A 14,972-nucleotide genomic window follows, 5' to 3' on the forward strand; every position below is an offset into this window, starting at 1 on the left:
TGCAGCACCCGCGGGGAGCGTCCCTGCCGAGCCCGCGGGCTGCTCGGCCCGCTGCCGATGGAGCGAGGGGAGAGCTGGCTGGGTTTGTAAATTTATTTTCCTTTAGGGCGAGACAGATGTTAGTTAGTGATTTGTTTTCTTAATGCTAAGGATTTGCATAATAAATATGAGGTCTGTCCCATGATTTTTAGCCAGTCAGCAATGGGGAGGTTTTTAACAGATGAAAAGCATTTTATGATTAGAATGGGTTTAAAAAAATAAATCTCATTTTTCTTTTTTTCTAAAACGAGATCAGGGCTATAGAGCTCTGCCCTCGTTACATTGCATATTTAATACATCAGAACATCCTGATAGATTAGAAGAAATGCAATGAGTATTGTGCTATTGAACTGTCCACCCTAGAAAGAGAAGACAATTAAATCTTGCCTGGCTAGCTTGTGTGTTTGCATACAGAGATATCTCATCCATGTATATCCCTTCAGGTTGAGCATATGCGTTTTGTTTCCATACGTAGCTGTGTGGTCCTGCACACTTATTTACCTATCCACCTCTACAATTGCATTGGAAATCACACATTCAACTGGTACGTGAACTCAAAGCCTGTACGTGTTAATTGCCAATGAAGTACTGATGGTAAGTCAGTCCATGCAGAGGAAAGGCGAGTTGCCATTCCCACCCAACGTAGCTGCCAGCTCTCCTGTACAACACAAATCTGTGAGCAGTTTAATTGATAGTGATCAGGGCAGTGGGGCAATATGGACTATATTAATTCAAGGAAAATTATGGTAGACTTGTATAACACAATACTACATACCTTCCAGGGAGACGAGCAAGCTATATTTAAACCACAGGTTTATTTTTGTAACTATCTTGTCAATCAGGGCTATAGTTCTCCTGTGTGGGAATATCTGATTATATGCTGATTAAGGAAGGAAGCTATTTCAATCATAAGGAGGCAGTATGTCCTATAAAGTACAGTTTCTTGTGGGCAGTGATCAATAAACATACCAGGGCTTGGGGAACACGTAAGTACCTCTTAAGAAGGCGTATCTGCGAAGACTTTACTTAAATTAAAAAGCTCACAGCAGTCATGTTAGCCCTAGAGATATTTTTTGTACTCTCCATGCTGTTTTCACAGTTAACCTGAGATGGCCACCTTTGCCTTTTGAATGTCCTGTTGGTACTTGCCTTGATGAGAAACAAATGGACTGTGACTTTAGTATGACACTCTGTGTGCCTTGTCATGCACTACAGGGGCAGGCAAAAGGCTCTCCGTGGAACTTCAGATGGAGCTCATGTAGCTGGAGGAGTTGTGCAGGGAGCAGGAAGGAAACAGCTGCCATAAAACAAGGATCCGGGTAGCTGATGGCAAAAGCACCTGCAGAAGGAGGGTTGCCCAACTCCTGTTCTGTGCAAACAGTGACTGTTATGCTGCAGTTGCTGCCTGAATTGGCTGTGAGTGTCTGCTGAGGCAGGTTTTGGGGCTGCTGGTACTTGTATTTATCAGCTCCACAGCAGTCCCTGTTTCTGGGTGCTTGGCTTTGGTGGAAGGGCTAGTGGGAATGAGGCATGGCCAAGAGTCAATACTCATTTTGATGCAAAAAAATTCTGAGCAGTTTGCTGTTACTGGAGATTTTCCTTCATGGGGTAGAGGAAGGGAACAAATACTCTCTGGGTTTCCTCTATCTATGTAAAAAGAAGGGCTGTTGAGAGCAACCCAGCAGAAATCAAGGTACTGAAATGAGACAGGTCCAAAGCAGGGATGATCTTAAAGGAAATATACAAGGAAGTTTGGCATCTCAATGAAGACGTGAGAAGGCAAAGGAAGTCTTCTCACTGCAGGGATCCAGTTGTGTTGGCACTGAAGTAGTTTTTGTGACTTGGATAGTGTTGGAGTGGCACAAGAAGGCCCGTGGTACACGGGTCTCACAGAGCAGTTTTGTGCAGGTGTACAGTGAGGCACAATGCAGGACACCTCCCCAGAGGAAAGGTATGAGCCAGACTAAACTCTTCACATCTTCAGCCTTTGAGGCTAATCCTGGATAGAATTGCAGCTGCATAGCCTGACTATGCACTGGTTTACATTTTGTTTTCATTACTAACCAGGCCTCTGCATTGCGAGTCCTCTGTTAGGAGACTGTTGCTTGCAGATGATGCTTCTCCAAAGTCATCTCTTGCTTTTTAAATGCTTCCTCCTGCAGCCTTTCTCCCACCTCTCCAGTCTTCCTCAGTGCAAATCTCAGAACATCTCCAACTCAGTGTTGTGCAGATACTGAGGAAGAGTGTGTGCTATATTAAGCAACATAAAGTCTGTTTAAGAAAACCTGCCGTCTGGTCCTTGAATTCAGCTATCCCTGATGAGTGCTGTGGACATTTCTGCACAGGATTTGCCATCAGTAGAACTTGGTTGTCTGAATATCGCTGGGGCTGGTGCTTTGCAAAGCCCGCAGTCTGCAGTAAAAAATGGGCTAAAGAACCATCTCTGGCACTGCTTAGAGCAGCCATAACTGATTTCACTGGTTGGGCTTACTCATGAGAATGAGGGGAGAAAGACATATCCTAGTTTTTGTGCAGTGGGATGTGGGACTAAGGACTTTACTGTTAGGAATGTAGCAGTAAGAGTACAAGCCAAGAGGGCTCTGTTGAGGTTTGAGGAGGTGGTGCAGCCTGTGCCATCTTCCAGCAGACAAAGCTGGCTAGAGCCAAACATCTCGATCTCCTCCGTGCCTAAAAGATAAATAACACTCCATGGAGCTGCAAAGTTACCAACACATCTTGGTGATCTAAAAGTAGCATTTGGCCTCATCTAACTTACAGCTTCTCTGACTCTGTTCTGCACATTCACTGTCTCCAAACCTTTTGCAGAAGTAAGGAGCTTAAAAGTTGTAGCTGTTCCCAAAGCTCATTAGGCAGTGGGGGATGCAGGGCACCGTGGGTGAGAGCTCTGTTTTGCATCTGCTACCTGATCCCTGTTCCCTGAATCTCGCCACTACAGCAGTTCCTGTGGGCTGCAGCAGTAAGCGATACCACACCAGGCATCCCGGGAGCTGGGCTTTGCCAAAGCTAACAATAGTTAATGTGGAGGTTAAAGAATACTTGGTCACTTGCCAGATTCTTCAGTCACAGTTAGAAAGATGCTTAGCAGAGGAAGGAACGTCATGCAGTGATGTTCAGACTGAGAGGCTGGAAAAGAAATCAGCTGAACAAGAGTCAAGCTGCACAGTGTGGAATCTCTGGGCTTCTGGATGGAGTAGAGAGGGACTGCAGGCTGGCCTTGCTGCAGGGAGAGCTCCCCTCCTCTGAAGGTGCAGTATCCTTTTCTGTACTCCTGAAAACACAGAAATCACGTTCTCCCTCACTGCTAGAAAACGCAGATTACTAGTTTTATCTTGCCTGAAGATGGGGATTGGGGTCTTGATGTGTCAATGTTGTATGAGAGGCAGGGCCAGGCTGCCTGCCTGAGCCTTCCTTAGAGGCTCAGCCAGTTCTTGGTGCTCTCTGCTATCCCTGGAAGTCAGTGCTGGGCACTGGTGGCTCTGGGGTGGCTGGGCAGAATGCTGTTAGCTAGGAAATACAGCAGGACTTCTTCTTGTCAGCTGGTCTATGGGGACAGCAAAGCTAAGGCATGTTAGCTGAGATGTGGAGATGCTCTTGTCAGTCCCCTGAGCCATGGTCCTGCCCTGCTGGAGAGACGTTCTCCATGCAGTAGGTCTGCCCACAGGACCCCTAGACTCGTGCTCAGGAGGCTGTGTGGGAGAAGCCAGGGAACCTGTCCTTCCAGCTCTCTTCTGCTCAGGGTCCCAAAGCAGCAGGGCTTTGAGGAGATGTCTGCAGAGGACATCTCTGCAGTGTGATTGTCCTAGGCAGATGCTGCCACAGTAGTGCTACCTGAGTCATGTTCTCTTCCCAGTCACAAAACTGGGAGCAGTATTTTTTCTTTTTTGTAGAAAAGCCACAATGCTGCTGTTCATAGACATGGGATGTTCAGGCCTTTAAGTGGAAGGCCTTAAGCAGTAAGATCCCATTTACTCAGGGCACGGAGTTCCCCTTCCTGGGACTGGCAAACAGGTTTGAGCTCTTTGCATTGTGCTGTCTTGTGGATATGAGAATGGGCAGAGTGGTTTGAACCATCTTGTCCCACCAGAGGTGGTCTGAAGCCTCCTTGTCCAGCCCCAGCGTTGTGGGCCTGATTCCTCTGTGCAGCTGCCTGCGTGCTATGCCTGTAAAGGACAGAATCTTCACCTTGAAGAACTTGCGATCAAAACCCAACAAGAGCCAGTGAATGTTAGGATTGAAGACAGACTTTGTGGACAAGGTGAGAGATGGTGGCAAGTGAGAACATGCAGTTCTGGAGGTTACTGTGCAATGTTCCCACCTCTGTGGCTTTCTTCAACAATCAAAGGAGAGATCTTAAAGATCCAAGACATAGTTCATGTCCTGACGCTGTCTGAGATGCCCACATCAAACTGTACCCCATAATACACCTTCCTGACCTGTCCTGTGTTTGTTGGAGGTGAGTCTGCAGCACATACTGTCATGTGTGTTGCAGTAGTGCAGATTGCTTTGGGAAAGTCTGTGTCCCACAAGACACCTTAGGAGCTTGTTTGTAATGCAAACAAAACAGTGGCACTGTTGCTTTTGTTACAAAAATGTTTTCTTTTTCGGGGAGTGCTTGCATCTCTGTCAAGATGGTCAGAGGCTTCTCTGAGCAGTGCATTTTGCACGGAGGAGGCAGCTCCATGTTCTCAGCCTTTGCAGTGATGTGCTGTGTGAGATCCAGGGCATGTCACTGAGGCCAGCAGTTCTCAAACTGGCTGCTTGAAGTTTGACACAGGGAAGCATATTTGGGGAGGTAAATAAATGGCCTGATCTTTTTTTGCTCTCTCCCCCATGCCCCAGGCTGTGCATTTCAATGTAGGTACCAGCTTTGTGTATAGCAGGGGAGCACTTTGATTGCCTGGCCTTATCACCTTAGCCCTGAGGCTGGAGTGGGGTGCTGTGAAAGATTACTTTGGTGCTGTGCTTCAGACTCCACCAAAAGAGGAGTGGAATGTCAGGCACTAAGTTAGCACTGCAGTCTTGCTTTTCTGAAAGGGGAGAAGAAATGTCTGTTCCCTTTGCTTCAGAAATTACATTAAACTCAACACAAATATGACTTGTCCTGGGAGGGCTCAAAGATAATAGCTTGGGTTGCTGTGTGGCTCTGGCAAAATGAGCCAACCTTGGCTATTTGCTGCCACCTAGAAGAGCAGGTAGGAGTCCAATACCTTTATTAACCATCATGTGATAGCTGCTGAAATACTGTGGGTGGGCATCTGCAGCTTCTGAATGAGAAGGGTCGTCCAAGCCAATCTGATGCTGAGGGAAGTATATGTGGTACCCCAGGAAGCATCTGTGCTCTAACAGACCTCTAACATGCTCAAGCAGGTAATTGGCAGGAAAAGTAAGGGCCATGCTCATGGTCCTCCATACCAACAAACCCACCATGTTACTAAACAAAGGTTTAGGAGGACCCTAATAATAGTCTTAAATCTTATAAAAATTGATGCAAGACTCGGTCATTAGTCTCTTATGAAAATACCCAAATCCTTCAACCCTTTTCCACAAGCTACATGGGAACTGTGGATGTTGCTTTTGGACTGAATGAAATGCAAGAGTAATTGAAAGTAATTTTTTTTAAAGCATTCAGTTGTTCTGACATACCATTTATACCCAGAGTGGCTGGAAGCATAATCTGTGGGTACTTTGAGTAATGACCTGCATACAGCTGTTTCATCCCTAGGTCACACAGGGTCCAGAAATTTAAAAAAAATGTGATTTTTTTTTGGTGAGTTTTTTTTTTGAGGCTTAGCTTACCAGAAGATTTTCCTTATTTGCTCTTATCTTTCCCTCTCTATCTACTCAGCTATTCAAATCTTGTCTGAATTGCACTCATTTTTAATGTGCCATAAAACTTGATATGCAAGAGCTAGTTATTTAGGGAGAATTGCAGAAACTATTTTAGTCTGTGTGTTTTGACCTATAAATGAGGTAACATTATTAATTTTTACATGCAAATCGTGGTGTTTATTAGCATGGTAAAAGGCAATTTGACAATGAAAAATATTCCTGATGGGTATAGTAATTAATGCTTTCACTCAAATTGTAAAGACTTTAATAATGCTGTTATGCTTAAAATGATTGAAGAAAAAGTTGACTATTTTCCTGTCAGTGATACAAGGATGTTTCCTTTTAATATAACTCCTGTATCCCTGCCTTTTCAAAGAGTTCTTTATAGTCAATAAGACTACAAATCACCAGGCTAATTCATTGAGTTTCTTCTCCCAGGTCTCGGGTTTGGATGAACCTTATGATTCGATACTTCTGTGGGGATGCACATTGAAAGCTCTGGCTTTTCTCTTCAGATTGAATTAAGCCATTTCTGGTGTCATCATGTTTCAGTAGGGATCTTGTGGCTGGAGATGATGGCTGCTCCGTGGAGCGCTCCTGCGGCGCGCGCGGCCGAGGGAGGCTGCGTGTGCATCAGGATGTGCACTTGGAGAGGAGAACTAAGGCGTTTCTGCTTGCTATTTTTAATAGCATGTGCAAAGCAAGAAATCAGGGAAGCATGGAACAGCATTTCTAATTTGGAAAGCTGTGGGTTTTTTTTTTTCCTTGAGCTGTGCTTCTTCCTTCTGTGTTTCATCCCCCCACTGGAGGCTGGCTTAAGGCTGGCTTTATCTGCCATCAGCCTTCAATGGGTAAGGTTAATTTGCTGAATGTAGCTACTTGGATTTTCTTCATAAATCCTCCAGAAGTGCTGAATTTCTTATTGGTATAATGAGGGAAAGTTGCCTTCCTTCTCAGTCACTGGGAATGCATTATTAATGCGAAAACACTTTCCTGGCATTTAATGCTATTTCCAAAAGAGGCTGACAAGCAGGAAGACCTCTTCATGTTGACTGAGGCCCATCTGGCCACTGAGAGTTGTATGCAATGCTTACTCCAATGCAAAGGGCTATCATTGGTTATTTTTCTCTTCAAGTCCGGGCAGACAAGTTTATTGGGAGGAAGGGTGTGCTTAAGTGTGGTGATCCCACTATGCAAGCAAATATGGAACTAGAGACCCTGAGGGATCTTCACTTGATGTTGGTCTCTAACAAGACCCAACTGAGGAGCTTGAACTCTTTGGTTTCAGATTGTGGACCTTGCCTCTTCGCTCTGTCATTGACACTCTGGTCTCTACTTCTTATTTCTGTGTTTATCATTACTTGGGGTATTGAGGAGCAGGATCCAGATGTGGTGGTGGTTGTTTGGCTGTGATTTGTTTGGGGTGGAGTGGAATTACAGGTGTCTGTGCAGCTTGAAAGATCAAACCTGTATGAAATTGAGCAGAGTGAAATAAAGTTCTTTGAAGGACAGCCCTCAGAGCCTCATCCTTTATTGATGTGTAGTCCTGAATATATATTTTGGGGGAGCACTTCATTGAGTATGAAATTTGTTACGAATATTTTGCAGCAGTGGCTTTAAAAAGATAAGAAGCAAACTCCAACATATTCCAGATATGCAGAATTATCATTCCATCATAGATATTATTTTAAGATTCAGTTTAGTTTTCTGAATTTTTTCAAGGAGAGCACATAGAGTATGAGTTAATTCTCTGCTTGAGAATCTTTGCACACACTGTGCATGCTGTGATGCAGAAATGTTCATTTCTCTGCCCCTTTAGAATGGCTCTGAAGTCAGTCTTATACATGCTAGTGGCTCTACCATACTGTAAGTGACAGGGGAACAGCAGTAATGCCAAAATGAGGAAAAATGTAGAATCCAGCACCTTCCAGTAAATGGAGGGGGAAAAAAAGTTAATTATACATGAAGAGAGACTTGGATTTCCTAATTTGATACTTACAAGCCATTGCGGCATAACTGGGTTGACAGTAGAATAAGCTTCCTCAGCAAGACCTGCTTTTTATAATATTTCCAGCTTATTTGATCTCTTTGAAGGCTGAATCTGAGCTTTTAAGATATTTTCTGGCCTTGAATTCACATTCCCTTTTAGTATTGACCAGCGCTCCTGGTATTCTGAGACTGCCCGTTAGCGGGTGCCATACATTATCAAATAATTGCACTGACAAAGTCATCTGTTAATTTTTAAACTTGTTATTCCTATCAGTGTGCCCCAGTGGAGAAATATCATACTGCAAATTATAACCATTTTGTTGCAATATGAGAAGTGCTGGGGGAGTCAGCAGAGAAGTTTAAAAATTACTGTCCTGAGTCTTCTCTTCCAGTCAAGATTTTAAATGAAGTACGTGGAGCTGTTCTTGGTTTGCAGTGGTGAGGTAAATGCCTCATTTGGTCAGGAGGTAAAGGCCAGGTCTCTAATGCCTTACTGAACTGAAAACAAAGAAATAACACTGATGATATGGTGTAAGACCTATTTAACTGCCTTTAGACCTCGACTATTAACTATTGAAGAAGTAAAGGCTTGAAGAAGTCATTTTGTGTGGTTCAAGAGGATGGTGAACTAACAAACATTTGTGGCTTATTTACCTTTTACTTTTTTCCAGCCACTTTGAAGGCAATTTACTTTATTGGTACAAATTATATAGCCTTGAGGCATTTGTGTTAGCAGCTGCTATTAAAATTGCTATGTGGTATCACTGAAGGGGTATTGGGGACAGCTAAAGGTGATACAGAGACTTTATCATCAGAAGGCATGAAAAGACACTTTATTATTAGAAATCTACAGTTTTTATAGAAACAATGGTGGACCTGAGACCTGATTGGCCTTTAGGAATCTTCTGTTACACTATTGGTGAACTATGAATAGTACACTCTGGAGAACCATATCTGTAAACAATGGTTACAGAGATAATTGTTTGAATTATTTTTCTCTGTTTCCTACAGCTTCTACACAGCTTCCCAGGATTTTCCTGGGAGAACCATGTCTCTCCCCGTTCAGAGGATGTCATTACTACAATGTGGTATCTTCAAAAGTCAGATTATCCACTCCATCTTAAAAATGACTATGAATTGCACTTACAACAAGTGGCTCTGTGCTGAGACATGTCTCTGCCATTGCTACTAAACATAGTGCTGGATATCTAGATTTACCTGTCAGTTTTATTTGCATGATTCATCTCTCAGTAACATGCATTGCAGGCTCTCAAACCTAAATGGTGCTTTTAGTGCATTCCCCTCTCAAAAAATATCAACATCCAGGAACAGGAAGACTTTGTGGGGTTTTTTTTGTTTGTTTCTTTCTTTAAAAAAGGGAAAATAAAGGCATTAGGGATGAATTTCTCACCCCCTTTGATTAGAAGGTTCCCAGAAATAGTGAGGACAAGCTGACATACTAAAGCATACAGCCGTGGGCAGTATACAGAGACAAAGAACAGAGCGTGTTTAAAATCTTAATTATTTATAGTAAGAAAATACTGGTTTTGGTTAAATTGTCCCTTCTGTGGCACCGCCCTAAGGTTGATGACAGCAGATCTGAGTGCAGAATTTAACCTCGTGCTCTTCTGTCTGTGAAATTGAGACCAGGGCATTGAGGCTGATGCTGAGCTTTGCATTCAGGGAGATCTTCTAGTGCAAGCAGTGCTCTGTGCTGTGCTAGTCAGCCAAACAGTGGGGACTTTTGGGTGGATGGCCCATTATAGACATTCTGCTGTATATATCAAAACACAGGCAGGTCCTTTTTTATTGAAAGGTTTTCAGGAGCAGTGAATCCAGAAGAGTCTCGCTGAGTCTCAGTGGTGTTAAAGCTGGCATTGCCACCACTGAAATGCATTTATGCTCATGTGAAGCATGAGTTTATGCTCAGTAATCTCCAAGGCAGGGCTGTTACTGTATTCCTGGAGTCAGCTTTATTACCCAGAAGCTGCATGGTGATTTGGTAATCCAAACCAAACAGAGCATGTCCTGACTGTGGCTCCAGCTGATTTTGAAAGTAGCTGTGGTGGGCAATTGGCTTTGAGAAAATTGAGATTGTGTAGGTGGATGTCTCCCACCTCAGTCCCTCCCTGGTACCTTCAGATCAGTTCTGTCAGTGTTCTAGCAAAGCCTAAGGCAGGACATTTGGGGCTGTTGTCTGTCTGTCAGGAACACTGAAGTTAAGCATCTACCTCTTCTCCCTTCTGTTTGCAATGGAGCTGCCTAAAAATCAGATCTATTTTGCAGAAAATCCAATTTTCTGAAATTTCTGTGCTGAACTGGATGAGACCCAATAGTTCCCTTACTATCCAAGCCAGTCAAGGGTTTCCTGGACTCTGCACTTTCTGGTGGATCTTGCCTGAGAGTCACAAGAGTTTGTCAGCACCTGTGGCAGTATCAACAGCACAAATGACAGTGAACTCATGTTTGCAAGATAAACAATTTTACTGTGTGCTGTTTTTGGAAGGAGGTATCACAATAGCCAGCTCTTACAGATTTCTGGGGGATTGGGGATTTCATGGGATGCTTTTAAGGCCTTTCCAGGTGGAGGTACATATGGACCATAAAGCTTTATCACTGTTTTTAGCTTTTGTACTATTTCCCTAATCAACTTTACACATCTTCTCTCTGTTGAAGTATGGAGCTTAAGTTTTTGGGAAAAATGGTTGTTTCCAGGTTTCCATTTCATCTTCCTTTGTAAAACAGACACAGTGCTATTTGCCAGAAAGGAGAGATACATCATCAGAAAAGCCTGTGTATTCTTCTCTTCAAAAATACTGATTTTAAGTTCTAAATAGCATGTTGGTTTGAAGTTGTTTGGAAATTACTTCCTTTGGGGGAAAAATATTATTAATTACTGTTATATTACTGTTATTAATACTATGAACAAACAGTAATGAGTTATTGAAAGCTTTAAAACTTAGGTTTCCCAGGACAGTTAAACAGAACTGATCTCTAAATTTCAAGAGTTACAATTGACTATATCACATATTTCAGTGCAGAAGGTCCCTGCTGCAAATGTTCTGCCCATTGTTTGCCAATTGTTATTGGCTCAAATGTCATGCAAGGCCATGTGAAGTGGTTCGTTCCATGAAGATGTGACCTCATCTGGATAGATTGTCTTGTAGCTTTACCCGAAAAAGCACCATTCAAACCACATTGTGCTCTCTTGGTTTATGAACTATGTGGCTTTCACCCCATGTCCCAGAATAGCCCCAGCTGGCACTGATGGCTATGGACTCCATATATTTATAGTGATGCTGCTTGGCCCCAGAAATGGTGACCAAGGTGGCTATCAGCCAATGGCTGCTGCATGCCCTGAGTGTAATGAATTGAAAATCTCATGTACCTCCTTGAGGGGAAAATACAATCAGCTTGTCTCTAATTCTGACCCCAGATAATGATGGAGCAATCCAGAAATATCACAGCATGGGCAGTGAACTCAGTGAACTTGCTTGATATAAGACAAACCTGGATGGGTCTGATATTGGATCCTTCTTTTTTGCTGAAAGACATATTGGACTGTCAGTTCTGTTCCTGGAAGGGCTAATTACAGCTACATGAGGCAATAAATCAGCTCGTGCTCCTCTGAAAAGAAACCCCTTGGCTCTCAGCTCAACCCATGCTGGCAAAAAAGTGTGGGGATGGAGAGCCAGAGTTTTACACAGCTGTGCCAAGTTCAGTACACCAGTTTTTAAATCACTTGGGTTCAGCCCCTTATGTCTGTATTTCATAAAGAAAGAATGACTACAGAACTCTGGTTAGTGTGCATGGGGACTGACTTTGGCTCTGGACTTGGTCGCAGGCTGTCTGGACAGTACGTGTTGATGTGTGCTCTGCGGTTGAAGTCTTCATTTTCTTATGTAGGAGTAATGTCAGGAACCCAATGTGGCTTTAGTGCTAGATCAGTGCTGATCTGAGACCTTGCCTGGGCAGCATTTACAATTTGGGAGTGACTGGATCCAGCTCTTGATGTTGTGTTGTTGGCCAGAGAGCTCAGGGGGCTTTGGGAAAATCATCTTTATGGTCATAAGGAAGAGGATGGTACAGAGCAGCAGGACTCCTGGGTTAAATCCTGCCTCTGAATTGTAAAAATTGTTGAAATTGCTTTTAAATCTTCAGTGCTGCTCAGTGGAATGAAGATTGGTGCATAATGCAGCCCTGAAACCAGGGCACTGATGTTTTGTTTTCTCCTGCTAATCCAAGAGGCTTTGAGCCATTATACCACTAAAGCCCATGTTCACCCCCAGCCTGGTGGGGTGATGTTAGCTTCCCTCTGCACCTTTTTCTGAAGTTCATAGCTCACATCTGTTCTCTGAAACATCTCAGATGAGTTTAAACTGGAGAGATGCATCCCATGCCAGCTGCCATCATGACTAGCCAAGTTGAAGTTTACTAGTTATTTCTTAGATGATGAATCCCAATAGGTTTTCACCAGTTCAGCAACAGAGAGAGCAGTGTTCAGTAACTGTGGGTAAGATCATAGTGTTGGGCCTGGAGGCATTGCATAGGGCTGCAGCAGCCTACATGGTGGTTGAAGATTGTAGAAGAACCTGTTTTAGACAAGGAAACCTCTGTTCTGTTTTTTGGTTTTTGTTTTTTTGTCCTTCCAGGTGTTCACTATTGTAACATCTTGTATTCTGTGGGGTTTTTTTCTTACCTGTTATCAAGGGCTGTATGTTTAGGCAGTGCCCTGACGTGGGTCTCATAGGGTGGTAATGTCCCTGCTGTGCGTCAGCCCTAACCTTGTCCCTAGTAAAGATGGTGATGCAGAGGCCCTAGGAAAACATGGGGTCTGAGAAGTGTTCCTGTAAGTTTGCTGTGTTCTCTAGGCTGATCTGGGCTCTCACAGAAGGACATCATTACAGAAACGCAGATGAAGGGACAGAAGTAGCAGTCCTCATAGTTGTCCCATTTCTGTTACAATTGCTAATCACCTGGTATTTCATAACATCTTTTTCTCCTCCTGTGCTGTCAACTCCAATACTTGCTGTACAGTCTTGCAGTCATTGGGATGGCAGAAGATTGCAGTCCCATAATTGTATTATAGCTGGTTTGCTGTGAGCCTGGCACATGAAAATTCCCTTGACTGGTAAATGAAGTTAGGAGTGCATGTGACCAAACGCTGAGTGCGTCACGTTTTATCCTCTTCGTGGTTTGTCCTGCACGCGTAACGTTTCCATTAACCAGGACTGAAGGACTTGTTCATTTGTTTGCACCATTTTTCAGGGTACACCAGACTTCTGTGTAAAAGACATTGCTAATATTTTTCCTACTAGAAAGAGCCAATTGATAGGCTCTTCCTGGTGGGACTGAAATCCTTGGGATAAGAGAGAGCTCCTCTAGCATAAAACATTTAATACTTTAAAATATCAGAGAATTTTTATAGAGCCATGAAAATGTTATGGATTGTGGATATAATCACTCTTAATTTTAAGATCTACATGTTTTATGAAATTATTATAGTGACCATATTTTAAGTTTTAAATAGTGTAGTTGGTTTGGCTTAATAATCTGTAAAGGTTCTGTGCACAGTAAATCTAATTTTTCATGCAGAAAAAGATTTTCAAAGACAAATATTTGAAGTAATAGAAAAGTTAACATAGAGAAATGATGTGGAAGAACATTATTCTTTGGGTAATTGTTTCCTTTCTTTTTCTTATGGCTCTTTGCTGGAGGTAAATACCCAGGGCTCTCTGTGGGTCTGTTCTAACAGGTGGCTATTTTTAATCACCTTTCTATGAAGGCAGGAGAAGAAGAGTTGTGCTGTTTTAATTTGAGGTGTCTCAGGTACTAGTTGGCTGTTTCTGTGGGTGATGGATGTATTTGGGACTGTTCAGAGAGGTCAGGGAGTCCATCTCACCAAACCCTGACAGGGCACACCACTCATAGTTACATAAAAGTGTAAAATGGCCATTGAGAGGCCCAAATCAATAAGCACTTGTATTGATGGGTGGTTTTCCTGTATTTTTGTCATGTTCCCTTTGACTTTTGCTGTCACCCCTGTCCTGGCACTCCCACCTGTGCCTGCAATAGAATTGGCACATCTCAAGTCAACATCTCAGGCTCTCATGCTTTTTATGCTGCTGGTGCTTAAGCCAAGGTACTGTAATGCTCCATTCCTGATACTGTCTGTTTGAATTATGTGGCTATTCAACACCAATACAGGGTAGAACCCAAAGAACCCAAAATCTTTTTCTGAAAATGATCCACTTTGTTCTGTTGCAAAGCCCGGTTAGGAACAAGCAAGGGCAGCTCCTTATGGTGGTGGTGCTGCTGCTCACCAAGTAACTGTCCTGGGAGTTAAGCAGAAACATTGGCAAAAGCAAAGCCTTTCAGCTCTGGTAGAGACTTGAATAACTTTTGAAATACCTATTTCCTAAAAAATTGAAATATTTCAATACTAGCAGTTGTCCAGACTAAGAAAAGATGGAATGGGGGATTTGTGGGACTTGAAGCCACTTCATCAGCACGGAATTGCTTTGTTTTGATTCTTCTGTTTAAACCTAGATCAGCATCTCAAGGGTGTTCAGGTGGCACGTGTTCATGTGACATTTCATGTTTTGTCAAAGGAGCCCAAAACTTCATTCTCATAGCTTTCAATATTTCTCCTAATGCCACATGGCTTCTGGAGCTGAGTCTGGCAGCTGGACTCCAATCTTTCCTCCCCTCAAATCAGCCTGCCTGGTGAAATGCCAGCCTTTGTGACTTACAACACTAAATTGTTGCATAGCTCTTTGCGTTTATGGGTATCAGTGCTACAAAAAGGAAGCCAAGAGCTTCATCAGTGTTACAAAGGAAAATGAGGCACAGAGTAGAGCCACTTACTCAAGGTCACCCTTGAAAGTGCTAGGAAAAGTCTCATTCTAGCACAGTTAGGAGTAAAACACCTTTTCCATGACACTCTGAGCTAGAACATCAGAAAATTCATATCTCTAATGAACGGCAGGGAGACTCCTTATTGCAATATGAAAGATGTAGTTCTCCAGGGACTTTCCCTTAATAAGAGAATGGGGGTGTGAACCACAAGTTTGAAGCAGTGTGTTAGTAGGGAA

The sequence above is a fragment of the Geospiza fortis genome, unplaced genomic scaffold, assembly GCF_000277835.1.
Source record: "Geospiza fortis unplaced genomic scaffold, GeoFor_1.0 scaffold172, whole genome shotgun sequence".
Classification (NCBI taxonomy): Eukaryota; Metazoa; Chordata; class Aves; order Passeriformes; family Thraupidae; genus Geospiza; species Geospiza fortis.